The sequence below is a fragment of the Nycticebus coucang genome, chromosome 3, assembly GCF_027406575.1.
Source record: "Nycticebus coucang isolate mNycCou1 chromosome 3, mNycCou1.pri, whole genome shotgun sequence".
Taxonomy (NCBI): domain Eukaryota; kingdom Metazoa; phylum Chordata; class Mammalia; order Primates; family Lorisidae; genus Nycticebus; species Nycticebus coucang.
In genome coordinates this window covers 54,918,868-54,937,021 of record NC_069782.1, presented here as the reverse complement: position 1 = coordinate 54,937,021, position 18,154 = coordinate 54,918,868, and the positions used below count along the sequence as shown (strand labels likewise).

General features: G+C 40.6%; 1 pseudogene; it reads right to left on the bottom strand.

Moving 5' to 3' along the window:
- Positions 1–5,772: 5,772 nt before the first annotated feature.
- On the bottom strand, positions 5,773–7,479 carry LOC128580933 (heat shock cognate 71 kDa protein-like; annotated as a pseudogene).
- Positions 7,480–18,154: the final 10,675 nt, after the last annotated feature.

Sequence of the window (18,154 nt, the reverse complement as noted above, 5' to 3'; positions counted from 1 at the left end):
AGCCATAATGAAAACATAAGCCCATGTTCGCAATTATGACAGTACATGACAGAACCTTCCTCACAGAGTTGTTATAAGAATTAAATTGGATTGGCAGGGTGTTGTGCCAGGCGCCTGTCCCAGCTAGTAGTCCCAGCTACTCGGGAGGTTGAGGCAAGAGGATTGCTTGAGCCCAAGAGTTTGAGGTTGCTGTGAACTATGATGATGCCACAGCACTCTACCAACTCAAAAAGAATAAGCAACAGCTGGGCGCCGTGGCTCACACCTGTAATCCAAGCACTCCAGAAGGCCGAGGCAGGTGGATCGCCTGAGCTCACAGGTTCAAGACCAGCCTGAGCCAGAGCGAGACCCTGTCTCTAAAAATAGCCAAGTATTGTGGTGGGCATCAGCTACTCAGGAGGCTGAGGCAAGAGAATCACTTAAACACAAGAGTTAGAAGTTGGGCGGCGCCTGTGGCTCAGTCGGTAAGGCACAGGCCCCATATACCGAGTGTGGCAGGTTCAAACCCAGCCCCGGCTGAACTGCAACCAAAAAATAACTGGGCGTTGTGGCGGGCACCTGTAGTCCCAGCTACTCTGGAGGCTGAGGCAAGGGAATCGCTTAAGCCCAGGAGTTGGAGGTTGCTGTGAGCTGTGTGATGCCACGGCACTCTACCGAGGGCCACAAAGTGAGACTCTGTCTCTACAAAAAAAAAAAAAAAAAGAATTAGAGGTTGCTGTGAGCTGTGATGCTACAGCACTCTACTGAGGGTGACCAAGTAAGACTCTGTCTCAAAAAAAAATTAAATTTGATAATCCATGTGTAAATGATGCTCTTGTTGTCCCAGAATTGTACTGAAGAGAGTAGAGTACCCCTGCCATGGCCCTGAGGGCTTCCCAAGAGGCAGCAGCTCAGAAACTCTCCTTACCACCCACTCACCACCTCCACCCCCAAGAGAAGCCAGAGGGGCTCACACACTCCCTCCATGTAGCCAGAGCAGAGGAAAGACTCCTAGAAGACAGATGTTACTATCCTGCTGAGGGAGGGATAGCGGTTCCACCGCCTCCTCCCCTAGTAAGACAGGTAAGATGGATTCTGCACTTGACCATGGTCTCACAAATTAGCTGGCCACAGATGATGGCTGGACATGGGAGCTACATTTTGCCATAATCGGCATCACATGGTGGGCAAATAGGCATTTGAATCAAAGTATTGTGGCATGATGCCACTGCAAGGGTGTGGGAGGTGAGCTGGACATGAAAGCCACATCTCGCAAGGAGTCTCCAGGGCTTAAGGGGCTGCACTAGAGTGAGCCCCTCTCTGATGGGTGTGTTGACACTCCTTTGTGTCTTCACCAGTGAAATGTGGGAGCTATGAGCCTTTCCTCATGGGACCGTGGTGAAAATCTAATGAGAGCATGTGCGTGAGATGCTGCACACTGGCCCCCACAATCAGCGTCGGCTCCCTCGCCACCCGCTTACTGCTCAGTATTTAAGGCCTGAGTAAACAGAGTGGGAAAAGAGGGGTAGCTTTTCATAATGTCAGGTTCAACCTAAAAAGAAAATTCTGTGTTTGCAGAGTTCTATCTCCCTGGATTACCAAGCAGATCTGAAATGTATTAACCTTTTTACTCATTTGTGAAAACCACCATAAGAGAGCTTTTTTGAATAATCAAGAAACCTTCTCATTCTGGTTGGCAAATAAAAGGAGGCCAGGTGTTCAGGATTAAAACTGCATTACCCCACCCCAGAGTTTCTGGGGCTGGTATCAAGCATTTGCTCTTTCATAATATGTACCATTTCTGGCATAGAAAAGGAAGAAGGAAAAACGAACAGAGATGGTAAGAAGAATTCAGGAAAAATGCGGATAGTCAGAATGAGGGGTGAAGGGGCAGATAACCAGTGATAGTCTTCTTCCCTCTCCTTAAAAATAGGTCTTCCTGCCCACAGTGAATTGAGGAGATGATATTGGGGCCTCTATAACACCATCTGTGTGTCTACGGGGGGCCACTAACTTACGTGTCTTTGTGGCAAAGTTGGGCTGGACTTTTAACCATGCATAGAGACACAACCACCAAATTCTCCAGAATGGTTTCTAAGAAAACATTTGCATCCACACTATCAGGTTTAAAAAAAAAAAATAGCCCAATAAGGACATTTAACCATAACCATGTGAATAAGTAGTTTTCAGTTTGAGAGGCATAAAAAAGCAAAGGAGGCTGGCTATTTTCTTGAAGTAAAACTAAGATAATTTTTGTCAATACAAACAGCATACATCTTGATGTGTGTTCTCTGCACAGGCCCCATGCTAATCTCTTAACATTTATGGTACCCTTCTTGCAGGTGAAGAAATTGAGGCTTAGAAGGTTAAATACCCAGATCAGAGCCACAGAACCAATGGTAGATTTAGGAATCAAACTCAAGTCTGCCTGCAAACCCTGAACTCTGAACTTCCACCCTAATATTTGCTTTAGAAATTTTCATTAGCTGCCATGTCATCACCCAGGCTGAATTCTAACACTGGGCAGAGAAGGGAAGCCGGCCCATGGGAAGGCAGAACACAGCTGACTTGCGAGGCCACAGTCAAGGGCAGAATCCACCTTGCCACCATCTTAGTGGGAGAGGAAGATTGGCAGGGAAAAGCATGTTGTATTGCAAACAAGCCCTTCAGACTTTGTACGCAACAGGTGCCTGGTGAGGCCATTGCGAGGCTCCAGTATTACTACGGAAAAGGCTTATGTGATTTCAGAGCCTAAGAATATGAGATTAGACCCAGAATCCTCGAGCAACCTCATTTCAGAACTACCATACTTAGGGAAATGAGCACTTCCATAGGTTTTGAGGTCATTACATACCCTTCTCTGTGTGTGGGAAACAGATGCTTTTACATTGAACAAACACAGAACACCAGTATATTTCCCTCCAGTACAATTTCCTAAACTCCTTTTAACCAATTTCCCAATTTTGTCACATATTTAAAACTGAAATAAAGTTCTCCTTTTAGCCCAGTTACTTGTTCACCTTAACTCTGTGACAAAATTATTCTTGTATTTTATCTCAACCTATTTCTTAAATAGGGACTGGGCTTCATTATTTCACTATGAGAACAAAAAATACAAAAAAAAGTTCCAGAAACTTGTTATTTTCTCTGTAAGCCTTAGATCTTTATGCCATTTGTGCTCAAAATGAGAGTGTACACAAGCGTGATCATGAAGCAATTACAAATCTACTACAATAAATAACTACTGATCCAAAAAAATAAATAAATAAATAACTACTGATCCTCAGGTAATGAGAAATGTCTCTGGAAATCATAAACAAAAGACATGGCTGTCTAAGACACACAGGCACCCTAAACATAATGGAGGTTCCCCCAGTCTCACGTGAATGAAGGTTGCTTACACCACCTTAGAAAATGTTTTGTACTTTTTAAGCACAATGAAGTGTTTCGGTTCTTGGGTCAGTACTTAAAAAATTCTCATTTAAACATATTTATTGTGCAAATATGCAGTTACTACTTACAAGACATTCTCTCAGATGCTGTTGAAGTGCAAGAGTAAATATATATACAGTAGAACCTCTGTAAGTTGACCATCCGAGGAACTGTAATAATTGGTCAGCATAAGCAACTAGCCCCACCGAACTGATACATGCATGTGGTGCAAGTCCTGCCTGTGAAAATTAGGTCAACTTAAAGGAGGTGGTCAGTGGAGGGAGGTGGTCAGCTGTGGAGGTTCTGTTGCATATGGCTCACTACCGTCAAGTGTAGGAAGGTAAGAAATGTATTTGCAAGCTGAAACGTAAAGTCTGAGCGCCATAAGGGGAGATGCAAAGGATGAGGGAGGTAAGAGGTAGGATCATCTCCCTGTGAGGGAATCTGGAGACGGTGGGCGGATCACATACAAGAAAAGGTAAGGTCTGTTCAGAAAACAGTCTCCTTTAACTGGAATTTGGGATGCCCTTGAGAGATACAGCTGGAATGTTAGGCTGAGACCAGGGCATGCAGCACAAGCACCAGGTTCAAGGGTTTGGAGGTTATCAGCTGGAAAATGCAGACTCACCCAATGTAACCGATGTTTCCTACCTCGCAGAGGATGTTCACCTATTTACAATATTTCTTTTTACCCCAGCTTCATCGAGATACAGTTGACATACATTTAACACATTGATAAGTTGTGACATGTGTATACACCCATGAAACCATCACCCCCATGAAGATAATGAGTGTTATCTACCACCCTCCAGAATCTCCTCATACCCCTTTGTAATCACTTCCTCCTGCCCCATCCCCAACAACTGCTGACCTGCCTTTCCTCACTACAGATTAGTCTACACGTTCTACAATGTTGTAGAAGGAATCATATAGTGTAGACCATGTTAAGCTGGCTCCTTTCTCTCAGCATAGTTCTTTGAGACTCATCTGTGTCATTGGGTATAGTCACGGTTCTTTCCAGTGTCGAGAAGTGTCTTACAAATAAATAAATATTCATGTTCAAGTCTTTGTCTGGACATATGCTTTCATTTCTTTTGGATAAATACCTAGTCATGAAATAGCTGGGTCACATGGGTTAATATTATACTTCTTATTTATTTTTTTATTTTTTTTTTTTGTAGAGACTGAGTCTCACTGTACCGCCCTCGGTAGAGTGCCATGACGTCACACAGCTCACAGCAACCTCTAACTCTTGGGCTTAAGCAATTCTCTTGCCTCAGCCTCCGAAGCAGCTGGGACTACAGGCGCCCACCACAACACCCAGCTATTTTTTTGTTGCAGTTTGGCCGGGGCTGGGTTTGAACCCACCACCCTTGGCACGTGGGGCCAGCGCCCTACTCACTGAGCCACAGGTGCCACCTGTAGATCATGATTTTGATGTTGCTTCTAAAAAATCTTTGCCTAACTCAACATCACAAAGATTTTCTTCTCTGTTTTCTTTTAGTTTCGTAGTTTTACATTTAGGTCTACGATCCATTTTAATTTTTTTACATATGACGTAAGGTATGAATTGAAATTTTTGTGTGTCTTTTTTCATATGAATATCCAATTGTTCAGTACCATTTGATCAAAAAAAAAAATTTTTTTTTTGAGACAGAGCCTCAAGCTCTGTCTATGACATCACAGCTCACAGCAACCTCCAACTCCTGGGCTCAAGTGATTCTCCCACCTCCACTTCCCAAGTAGCTGGGACCACAGGTGCCCGTCACAATGCCTGGCTATTATTTGGTTGCAGCCGTCATTGTTGTTTGGCAGGCCCAGGCTGGATTCGAACCCGCCAGCTCAGGTATATGTGGCTGGCGCCTTAGCCGCTTAAGCCACAGGCGCTGAGCCTAAAAAATCTTTTTTATACTGATTATCATTACACTTTTCTCAAAAATCCCATTGTCTGTGTGTCTATTTCTGTACTCCATTCAGTTCCACTGATTGGTCTGCCTTGATGACAATCCCACGCTGCCTTGATTACTGTGGTGTTTTACATTTTTTATGCTATCATAATGTAAAGTCTGGCTATTCACTGCTTATATATAGAAATACAATTGATTTTTATATATGATCTTTATTTTTCCCATTTTAAATACAGCTTTCTTTAAGACATTGCATTTTCCACTCACAAGGCAGTACTTTTAAAGCGCAACACTATTTCTTCCCCCTGTGCACATGTTCCATATTCAAGCATTGAGAATGCCCAGTAATTCACTATAGCAGCTCAACTTCAAATCTGCCACATAATTTGCTACAAATTTGTTTTCTTCGATATTTTACTGTGTGGAACAATGCAACATCTACACTTGGGTTGGCTTAATCAACCTCTTCAATGTTGGGGTCAGAAGAAATACCACCAGAAGGAGGACGTCACCACCAGGGAGGCCCCCAGGCATTCCTCCTGCACTGTGGCACAACTTGGTAATGATGGGGTTGCAGACTTTCTCCAGCTCCATCTGCTGATGTCAGTTTCTTCCTTCTCCACAGTCTGGTTCTTATCAAGCCAGTTGCTAATCTCATTACACAGGTCAGGAATCTTCTCTTTGTCCTCATCGTTGATCTTGCCTTGAACTTTCTCATCTTCAACAGTCACTTTCATCCTGCGAGCACAGGACTCACATGAATTCTTGATGAAACCTTGTCCCTCTGCTTCTCATCTTCAGCCTTGTACTTCTCAGCTTCCTGCACCAGACATTCAATGTCTTCCTTGCTCAAATGTCCCTTGTCCTTAGTGATGGTCATCATATTCTCTTTTCCTATACTCCTATCCACAGTAGAGACATTGAGAATGAAAGTGACTTCAGTCTGAGGAACACCATGGGGGCAGGAGGTAGGCCTATGAGTTCAAACTTGCCAAATGAGTTGTCATCCTCGGTCATGGCACACTCACCTTCATAAACCTGAATGAGCAGGTAGTGAAGGTCTGTGTCTGCTTGGTAAGCATGGGAGTAGTGGGCTCAGTGAGCAGTCATAACTCCAGCAGCAGTTTCAAGACCAAGAGAAAGAGGACTGACATCCAGTAGTAGCAAATCTTGAACATTCTCGGATTTGTCACCAGATAGGATGGCCACCTAGACAGCTGTACTGTAAGCCACAGCCTCATCAGGGTTGATGCTCTTATTCAGTTCTTTTCCATCGAAGAAGTCTTGGAGAAGCTTTTGAATCTTGGGGATACGTGGATATTGAATCCTGCTCCTAACCAGCAGCCAGGACAATGTCATGAATCTGTGACTTGTCTAGTTTGGCATCTCAAAGGGCTACAGGATCTAGGGTGCCACAGAACAGATCAGCATTCAGTTCTTCAAATCAGGCACAGGTCATGGAGGTACAGAAGTCAATTCCTTCATAAAGGGAATCAATATCAATACTGGCCTGGGTGCTGGAAGATACAGTACGCTTAGCACGTTCACAAGCAGTACGGAGGCAATGGACAGCTCTTTTATTCTCACTGATGTCCTTGTTATGTTTGTGCTTAAACTCAGCAATAAAATGGTTGTTGTCAAAGTCTTTGACACATTCAGTTGTCAAAGTCTTCTCCACCCAAGTGAGTATCTCTTGCTGTACATTTGACCTTGAATATTCCATCCTCAATAGTGAGGACCAACACCTCAGAAGTGCCACCTCCAAGGTCAAAGATCAGCACATTTTTTTAGGCTCCAAACTTTTTGTCTAAGTGATAAGCAATAGCAGCAGCAGTTGGCCCGTTTATCATCCTAAGAACTCTGAGACCAGCAGTGGTTCCAGCATCTTTGGTGGCTTGGTGCTGAGAATCACTGATGTGAGCTGGCACTGTGACCACAGCACTGGTGACTATCTTTCCAAGACAGGCTCCTGCAGTTTCCTTCATCTTTGTCAGAGCCATGGGTGACACCTCCTCTGGGCAGAAACTCTGTGTCTGTCCTTTGTATTCTACCTGGACCTTAGCCTGTCAGAGTCTTTTACCATCACGCAAGACCAAAGCTTCATATCAGACTGGACACCAGCATTATCAAACCTGCGTCCAACCAGATGCTTGCCGTCCATTTAACGGCAAAATAACTTTCAACCCAGGATCCTGTATCCAGTGAAACTGAGTTTCATTTATGACAGAGAAATTAAATACTTTTAATGACATTCACATGTTGAAGAAATTTGCCATAACTAAACCAGCTCTCCAGGATATTCTCAGACCTATCCTCCATTAAGACCAGCATAATCCTCCACCACAAAAGTAAACTCACCCAGAAAATTTTGATCAAATTCCAACTTCCACAGTCGCAAAAGGATCAAAAATGACCACCAGACTCTCGAAAGGCTTAACAACATTCTCAATTAATGTGAATGGTTTAAATTGTCCTCTAAAGAGGCGCAGGTTGGCTGACTGGATACAAAAACTCAAGCTAGATAACTGCTGCACATAAGAATCGCATCTTACATTAAAAGAAAAATATAGACTCAAGGTGAAGGGATGGTCATCTATACTCCAGGCAAATGGAAAGCACAAAAAAGCAGGCATTGCAATCCTACTCGCAGTTGCAATAGGCTTTAAACCAACCAAAATAAGGAAAGAAAAGAATGGACACTACATATTTGTTAAAGGTAGTACTCAATATGATGAGATTTCAATATTGGTATTTATACACCCAATCTGAACACACCTCAATTTACAAGAGAAACTCTAACAGACATGAGCAACTTGATTTCCTCCAGTTCCATAATAGTTGGAGATTTTAACACCCGTTTAGCAGTGCCAGATAGATCCTCCAAAAAGAAGCTAAGCAAAGAAATTTTAGATTTAAACTTAACCATTCAACATCTGGACTTAATGGACATCTACAGAATATTTAATCCCAACAAAACGGAATACACATTCTTCTCATCAGCCCATGGAACATACTCCAAAATTGACCACATCCTAGGCCACGAATCTAACCTCAGCAAATTTAAAAAAATAGAAATTATTCCTTGCATCTTCTCAGACCATCATGGAATATAGCTTGAACTCAATAACAACAGGAACGTGCATAGCTATACAAAAACATGGAAGCTAACCAACCTTATGCTGAAGGATAGATGGGTTATAAACGAGATTAAGAAGGAAACCACCAAATTTTTGGAACAAAACAACAATCAAGACATGAATTACCAGAACCTCTGGGATACTACAGTCCTAAGAAGGAAATTTATAGCACTACAAGCCTTCCTCAAGAAAACGGAAAGACAGGAAGTTAATAACTTAATGGGACATCTCAAGCAACTGGAGAAGGAAGAACACTCCAACCCCAAACCCAGCAGAAGAAAAGAAATAACCAAAATCAGAGCAGAATTAAATGAAATTGAAAACCAAAGAATTATACAACAGATCAATAAAAGTTGGTTTTTTGAAAAGATCAATAAAATAGATAAACCTTTGGCCAACTTCTAACCAGGAAAAAAAAAGAGTAAAATCTCTAATTTCATCAATCAGAAATGGTAACGATGAAATAACAACAGACAAGTCAGAAATTCAAAAAATCCTTAACAAATACTACAAGAAAGTCTACTCTCAGAAATATGAAAATCTGAAAGAAATCGAACAATACCTGGAAGTACGCCACCTACCAAGACTAAGGCAGAACGAAGTGGAAATGTTGAACAGGCCTATATAAAGTTCTGAAATAGCATCAACAAAATCTCCCTAAAAAGAAAAGCCCAGGACCAGATGGCTTTACGTCAGAATTCTACCAAACCTTTAAAGAAGAACTAGTAACTATATTACTAAACCTCTTCCAAAATATACAGAAAGAAGGAATATTACCCAACACATTCTACAAAGCAAACATCACCTTCATCACCAAACCAGGGAAAGACCCAACAAGAAAAGAAAATTATAGACCAATATCACTAATAAATATTGATGCTAAAATACTCAGTAAGATCCTAACAAACAGAATCCAACAACACATCAAAAAAATTATACACCATGACCAAGTGGGATTTATCCCAGGGTCTCAAAGCTGGTTCAATATACATAAATCTATAAATGTAATTCAGCATATAAACAAACTAAAAAATAAGGACCATATGATTCTTTCAATTGATGCAGAAAAAGCTTTTGATAATATCCGGCATTCCTTCATGATCAGAAAACGTAAGAAAATTGGTATAGAAGGGACATTTCTTAAACTAATAGAGGCCATCTACAGCAAACCCACAGCCAATATCGTATTGAATGGAGTTAAATTGAAATCATTTCCACTTAGATCAGGAACCAGGCAAGGTTGCCCATTGTCTCCATTGCTCTTTAACATTGTAATGGAAGTTTTAGCCATTGCAATTAGGGAAGAAAAGGTGATCAAGGGTCAGAAGAGATCAAACACATAGGGTCAGAAGAGATCAAACTTTCATTCTTCACAGATGATATGATCGTATATCTGGAAAACACTAGGGATTCTACTACAAAACTTTTAGAAGTGATCAAGGAATACAGCAATGTCTCAGGCTACAAAATCAATTCCCATAAATCTGTAGTCTTTATATATACCAACAATAACCAAGCCGAAAAAACAGTCAAGGACTCCATTCCTTTCACAGTAGTGCCAAAGAAGATGAAATATTTCAGAGTATACCTAACAAAGGATGTGAAAGATCTCTACAAAGACAACTATGAAACTTGAAGAAAAGAAATAGCCGAGGCAGAGCAAGATGGCAGCCGAGTAACAGCTTCCTTCCATCTGGGCACCGTGAGTCTGGGGATATAGGACTCCAGGCATCTCTGGCTGGTGGGATCTGCCTATCATCACCCCTGAGAGGATACAGGGAGTCAGCGAGAGACTTCTGGACCCCAAGAGGAGGACTAAAACAGTGGAAAACCGGCAAGTGGTTGCGTGTGTTCAATCCGTCTAAACCCGCCCACAACTGTAAGTTCAGTAGCAGCGAGACTGCAAACCAGAAAGGCCTTACCTGTGAACTGTTTTGGTGTCTTTGGACTTGGCACTCAGCTGAACTTCCTTGGGGAGAACCTGAGCAGGAGTGTGGAGAACTTTGGCCTTTGTCTAGGGCCCCAGTCTGAGCCGCTGAGCCAGACGGAGCTAATAGTGTTTGGCTCTGGGTCACAGGCAGACATTGTGAGTGATCTGCCCGGCAAGCTCCGCCCTCAGGGTCGCAGAGCTGGAATTCGGTGGGAGCTGGTAACCCAGCGAGCAAGTAGCCTAAGGGCAAGGTCTGAGCCACCTTGCAGCCCTAACCCTCGGGGGCAGAGGGAGACCAGTTTTGACACACAGGGTAAGTGGATAGCCACTTCAGCAGTGATTCCAGCGACAAGCACTTCCCTGAGAAATCCTCTGCTCAGTAAGTGAACAAGTTCAAAGTGCCTTTTAAGTGGGCTGAAGAGAGATTTAGGGTGTCTACCTGCTGGGGTTTGAGAAACTAGCAGCCTCCAGTCGTATCAGAACTGTGATTAACATCTCATACCCCAGAAGACCATGTGTTGCCCAGACAATATTCAATAACATATACATACTGCTTTGTTTTTGGTTGTGTTTTTTTTTTGGGGGGTTTGGTAGTGTTTTTGTTTATTTTGATGTTGTGGTTTGTTGTTTTGTTTTTTAAGTACAACCTTTTCCATACAGATCCTTTTTCTTTCTCAATTATTCTAGTTTAATTATAATTTCCCATTGCTGCCTATTTCAATAATTAGAACATCATTTTTCTTCGGGTTTCTACCACTATTATTTGGTTTTTCCAGCCAATTTTATCCTGTAAAGTTTTCTGTTTGCTTGTTTTGGTTTGATTTATAGAATTTTTGTCTTTCCTCTCTACTTGGTGGAGGTGGGGTACTGTGTCTGATCAGGTTAGCAAAGAGCTGCTGACCTCAAGGGAACCACCCCACTGGGCACCCCCAGAAGGTGGTTTTTTTTTTAAGGTTGTATTAAAGTACCCTACTGTACACCTATATTGCCCTGTCTCCCTCTTTCTGTGCCTCTCTTCTTTTTCTCCATATTAATTTTACCCACCCCCTCTCCTTTCCCTATTTTTCTTTCTTTTTTTTTTTCTTATCACTCAGTCCACCTTTCTTTCATCCCTTTTTTGCTCTTCAACGTTCTCACCCTTCTGGTCCTGCAACCCTTGGTCCACAGGCACGAGAACTTAAAGAGCAAGAGGAAGTGAAAGGAAAATTAGGGCAAGGAAACAGATAAAAGAAATCACCCATGAGGAAGAATCAGCAGAAAACTCCAGGAAACATGAAGAACCAGTCCAGAACAACCCCTCCAAGGGACCATGAGGTAGCTACTGCAGAGGATTCCACCTATACAGAAATGTTAGGAATGACAAAAAGGGAATTTAGAATACACATGTTGAAAACAATGAAAGAAATGATGGAAACAATGAAGGAAATTGCTAATAAAGTGGAAAATAACCAAAAGGAAATCCAAAAACAGAATCAAATAAGAGATGAGCGATATGAAGAATATAAAAAGGATATAGCAGAGCTGAAGGAAATGAAACAGTCAATCAGGGAACTTAAAGATGCAATGGAAAGTATCAGCAACAGGTTAGACCATGCAGAAGAAAGAATTTCAGAGGTAGAAGACAAAGTTTTTGGGATAACTCAGATAGTAAAAGAGGCAGAAAAGAAGAGAGAGAAAGCAGAACGTTCACTGTCAGAATTATGGGACTTTATGAAGCATTCCAACATACGAGTTATAGGAATTCCAGAAGGGGAAGAAGAATGCCCCCAGAGGTATGGAAGCCATACTAGAGAATATTATAAAAGAAAATTTCCCAAATATCACCAAAGATTGTGACACACCGCTTTCAGAGGGCTATCGGACCCCAGGTCGCCTCAACTCTAACCGAGCTTCTCCAAGACACATTGTGATGAACCTGTCCAAAGTCAAGACAAAAGAAAAGATTCTGCAAGCTGCCAGGAGTAAGAGCCAGTTGACCTACAGGGGCAAATCCATCAGAGTGACCGCAGACTTCTCTAATGAAACTTTCCAAGCAAGAAGACAACGGTCATCTACCTTTAATCTACTTAAACAGAACAATTTCCAGCCCAGAATTCTGTACCCTTCTAAGCTAAGCTTCAAAATTGATGGAGAAATCAAATCATTTACGGATATACAAACATTGAGGAAATTCGCCACAACAAGACCAGCTCTACAGGAAATACTTCAACCTGTTCTGCACACTGACCACCACAATGGATCAGCAGCAAAGTAAGAACTCAGAAATTAAAGGACAGAACCTAACCTCCACACTGATGCAAAAGATAAAACTAAGCAATGGACTCTCACAAAATAAGACGAATAGAATACTACCACACTTATCAATTATATCAATAAATGTTAATGGCTTGAATTCCCCACTGAAGAGACATAGATTGGTTGACTGGATTAAAAAACACAAGCCATCCATTTGCTGTCTGCAAGAAACACACGTGGCTTCAAAAGACAAATTAAAGCTCCAAGTCAAGGGTTGGAAGACAAATTTTCAGGCAAATGGAATTCAGAAGAAAAGAGGAGTTGCAATCTTATTTTCAGATACATGTGGATTTAAAGCAACTAAAGTCAAAAAAGACAAAGATGGTCACTTTATATTGGTCAAGGGAAAAATACAACAAGAAGACATTTCAATTCTAAATATCTATGCACCCAATTTAAATGCTCCCAGATTCTTGAAACAGACCTTACTCAGTCTGAGCAATATGATTCCCAATAATACCATAATAAAAGGGGACCTTAACACTCCTCTTACAGAGCTGGACAGATCCTCTAAACAGAAATTAAACAAGGATATAAGAGACTTAAATGAGACCCTAGAACAACTGTGCTTGATAGACGCATATAGAACACTCCATCCCAAAGATAAAGAATATACATTCCTCTCATCACCCCATGGAACATTCTCCAAAATTGATCATATCCTGGGACACAAAACAAATATCAACAGAATCAAAAGAATTGAAATTTTACCTTGTATCTTCTCAGACCATAAGGCACTAAAGGTGGAACTCAACTCTAACAAAAATGCTCGACCCCACCCAAAGGCATGGAAACTAAACAATCTTCTGTTGAATAACAGATGGGTGCAGGAAGACATAAAACAGGAAATCATTAACTTCCTTGAGCATAACAACAATGAAGACACAAGCTACCAAAACCTATGGGACACTGCAAAAGCAGTTTTGAGAGGAAAATTCATCGCTTTAGATGCCTACATTCAAAAAACAGAAAGAGAGCACATCAACAATCTCCCAAGAGATCTTATGGAATTGGAAAAAGAAGAACAATCTAAGCCTAAACTCAGTAGAAGAAAAGAAATATCCAAAATCAAATCAGAGATCAATGAAATTGAAAACAAAAGAATCATTCAGAAAATTAATGAAACAAGGAGTTGGTTTTTTTTTTTTTTTTTTTTATTGTTGGGGATTCATTGAGGGTACAATAAGCCAGTTACACTGATTGCAATTGTTAGGTAAAGTCCATCTGGCAATCATGTCTTGCCCCCATAAAGTGTGACACACACTAAGGCCCCACCATCCTCCCTCCATCCCTCTTTCTGCTCCCCCCCCCATAAACTTAATTGTCATTAATTGTCCTCATATCAAGATTGAGTACATAGGATTCATGCTTCTCCATTTTTGTGATGCTTTACTAAGAATAATGTCTTCCACTTCCATCCAGGTTAATACGAAGGATGTAAAGTCTCCATTTTTTTTAATAGCTGAATAGTATTCCATGGTATACATATACCACAGCTTGTTAATCCATTCCTGGGTTGGTGGGCATTTAGGCTGTTTCCACATTTTGGCGATTGTAAATTGAGCTGCAATAAACAGTCTAGTACAAGTGTCCTTATGATAAAAGGATTTTTTTCCTTCTGGGTAGATGCCCAGTAATGGGATTGCAGGATCGAATGGGAGGTCTAGCTTGAGTGCTTTGAGGTTTCTCCATACTTCCTTCCAGAAAGGTTGTACTAGTTTGCAGTCCCACCAGCAGTGTAAAAGTGTTCCCTTCTCTCCACATCCACACCAGCATCTGCAGTTTTGAGATTTTGTAATGTGGGCCATTCTCACTGGGGTTAGATGATATCTCAGGGTTGTTTTGATTTGCATTTCTCTAATATATAGAGATGATGAACATTTTTTCATATGTTTGTTAGCCATTCGTCTGTCGTCTTTAGAGAAAGTTCTATTCATGTCTCTTGCCCATTGATATAAGGGATTGTTGGCTTTTTTCATGTGGATTAATTTGAGTTCTCTATAGATCCTGGTTATCAACCTTTTGTCTGATTGAAAATATGCAAATATCCTTTCCCATTGTGTAGGTTGTCTCTTTGCTTTGGTTATTGTGTCCTTAGCTGTACAGAAGCTTTTCAGTTTAATGAAGTCCCATTTGTTTATTTTTGGTGTTGTTGCAATTGCCATGGCAGTCTTCTTCATGAAGTCTTCCCCCAGGCCAATATCTTCCAGTGTTTTTCCTATGCTTTCTTTGAGGATTTTTATGGTTTCATGCCTTAAATTTAAGTCCTTTATCCATCTTGAATCAATTTTTGTGAGTGGGGAAAGGTGTGGATCAAGTTTCAGTCTTTTACATGTAGACATCCAGTTCTCCCAACACCATTTATTGAATAGGGAGTCTTTCCCCCAAGGTAAGTTCTTGTTTGGTTTATCAAAGATTAGGTGGTTGTAAGATGTTAGTTTCATTTCTTGGTGTTCAATTCGATTCCAAGTGTCTATGTCTCTGTTTTTGTGCCAGTACCATGCTGTCTTGACCACTATGGCTTTGTAGTACAGACTAAAATCTGGTATGCTGATGCCCCCAGCTTTATTTTTGTTACTAAGAACTGCCTTAGCTATACGGGGTTTTTTCCGGTTCCATACAAAACGCAGAATCATTTTTTCCAAATCTTGAAAGTACGATGTAGGTACTTTGATAGGAATGGCATTGAATAGGTAGATAGCTTTGGGAAGTATAGACATTTTAACAATGTTGATTCTTCCCATCCATGAGCATGGTATGTTCTTCCATTTGTTAATATCCTCTGCTATTTCCTTTCTGAGGATTTCATAGTTTTCTTTATAGAGGTCCTTCACCTCCTTCGTTAGGTATATTCCTAGGTATTTCATTTTCTTTGAAACTATGGTGAAGGGAGTTGTGTCCTTAATTAGCTTCTCATCTTGACTGTTATTGGTGTACACAAAGGCTACTGACTTGTGGACATTGATTTTATATCCTGAAACATTACTGTATTTTTTCATGACTTCTAGGAGTCTTGTGGTTGAGTCTTTGGGGTTCTCTAAGTATAAGATCATGTCATCAGCAAAGAGGGAGAGTTTGACCTCCTCTGCTCCCATTTGGATTCCCTTTATTTCCTTGTCTTGCCTAATTGTATTGGCTAGAACTTCCAGCACTATGTTGAATAGTAAAGGTGACAGAGAACAACCTTGTCTCGTTCTAGTTCTAAGAGGAAAAGCTTTCAGTTTTACTCCATTCAGTAAAATATTGGCTGTGGGTTTGTCATAGATAGCTTCAATCAGTTTTAGAAATGTGCCACCTATGCCTATACTCTTCAGTGTTCTAATTAGAAAAGGATGCTGGATTTTATCAAATGCTTTCTCTGCATCTATTGAGAGGATCATGTGATCTTTATTTTTGCCTCTGGTAATATGGTGGATAACGTTTATAGACTTGCGTATGTTAAACCAGCCTTGCATCCCTGGGATGAAGCCTACTTGATCATGATGAATGACTTTTTTGATGATAAGCTGTAATCTATTGGCTAGGATTTTGTTGAGAATTTTTGCGTCTATGTTCATGAGTGAGATTGGTCTGAAATTCTCCTTTTTTTTGGGTCTTTTCCTGGTTTTGGTATCAGGGTGATGTTTGCTTCATAGAATGTGTTGGAGTAGATTCCTTCTTCCTCAGTTTTTTGGAATAATTTCTGCAGTACAGGAATAAACTCTTCCTTGAAGGTTTGATAGAATTCTGGAGTGAGGCCATCTGGACCAGGGCATTTTTTAGTTGGAAGCTTTTTTATTGTTTCTTTGATCTCAGTGCTTGAAATTGGTCTGTTCAGGAGGTCTATTTCTTCCTGGCTAAGTCTATGGAGAGGGTGAGATTCCAAATATTGATCCATTTCCTTCACATTGTCAAATTTCTGGGCATACAGTTTCTGGTAGTATTCAGAGATGATCTCTTGTATCTCTGTGGGATCAGTTGTTATTTCCCCTTCATCGTTTCTGATTGAGGTTATTAGAGATTTTACTTTTCTATTTCTAATTAGTCTGGCTAATGGTTTATCTATTTTATTTATTTTTTCAAAAAACCAACTCCTTGTTTCATTAATTTTCTGAATGATTCTTTTGTTTTCAATTTCATTGATCTCTGATTTGATTTTGGAGATTTCTTTTCTTCTACTGAGTTTAGGCTTAGATTGTTCTTCTTTTTCCAATTCCATAAGATCTCTTGGGAGATTGTTGATGTGCTCTCTTTCTGTTTTTCGAATGTAGGCATCTAAAGCGATGAATTTTCCTCTCAAAACTGCTTTTGCAGTATCCCACAGGTTTTGGTAGCTTGTGTCTTCATTGTTGTTATGCTCAAGGAAGTTAATGATTTCCTGTTTTATTTCTTCCTGCACCCATCTGTTATTCAACAGAAGATTGTTTAATTTCCATGCCTTTGGGTGGGCTTGAGCACTTTGTGAGAGTTGAGTTCCACCTTTAGTGCCTTATGGTCTGAGAAGATACAAGGTAAAATTTCAATTCTTTTGATTCTGTTGATATTTGTTTTGTGTCCCAGGATATGATCAATTTTGGAGAATGTTCCATGGGGTGATGAGAAGAATGTATATTCTTTATCTTTGGGGTGGAGTGTTCTATATGCATCTATCAAGCATAGTTGTTCTAGGGTCTCATTTAAATCTCTTACATCTTTGTTTAATTTCTGTTTAGAGGATCTGTTCAGCTCTGTAAGAGGTGTGTTAAAGTCCCCTGTTATGATGGTATTATCAGATATCATATTGCTCAGACTGAGTAAGGTCTGCTTCAAGAATCTGGGAGCATTTAAATTCGGTGCATAGATATTTAGAATTGAAATGTCTTCTTGTTGTATTTTTCCCTTGACCAATATAAAGTGACCATCTTTGTCTTTTTTGACTTTAGTTGCTTTAAATCCACATGTATCTGAAAATAAGATTGCAACTCCTCTTTTCTTCTGAATTCCGTTTGCCTGAAAGATTGTCTTCCAACCCTTGACTCGGAGCTTTAATTTCTCTTTTGAGGCCAGGTGTGTTTCTTGCAGACAGCAAATGGATGGCTTGTGTTTTTTAATCCACTCAGCCAATCTATGTCTCTTCAGTGGGGAATTCAAGCCATTAACATTTATGGAGATAATTGATAAGTGTGGTAGTATTCTATTCGTCTTGTTTTGTGAGAGTCCATTGCTTAGTTTTATCTTTTGCATGAATGTGGAGGTTAGGTTCTGTCCTTTAATTTCTGAGTTCTTACTTTGCTGCTGATCCATTGTGGTGGTCAGTGTGCAGAACAGGTTGAAGTATTTCCTGTAGAGCTGGTCTTGTTGTGGCTAATTTCCTCAATGTTTGTATATCCATAAATGATTTGATTTCTCCGTCAATTCTGAAGCTTAGCTTAGCAGGGTACAGAATTCTGGGCTGAAAATTGTTCTGTTTAAGTAGGTTAAAGGTAGATGACCATTGTCTTCTTGCTTGGAAAGTT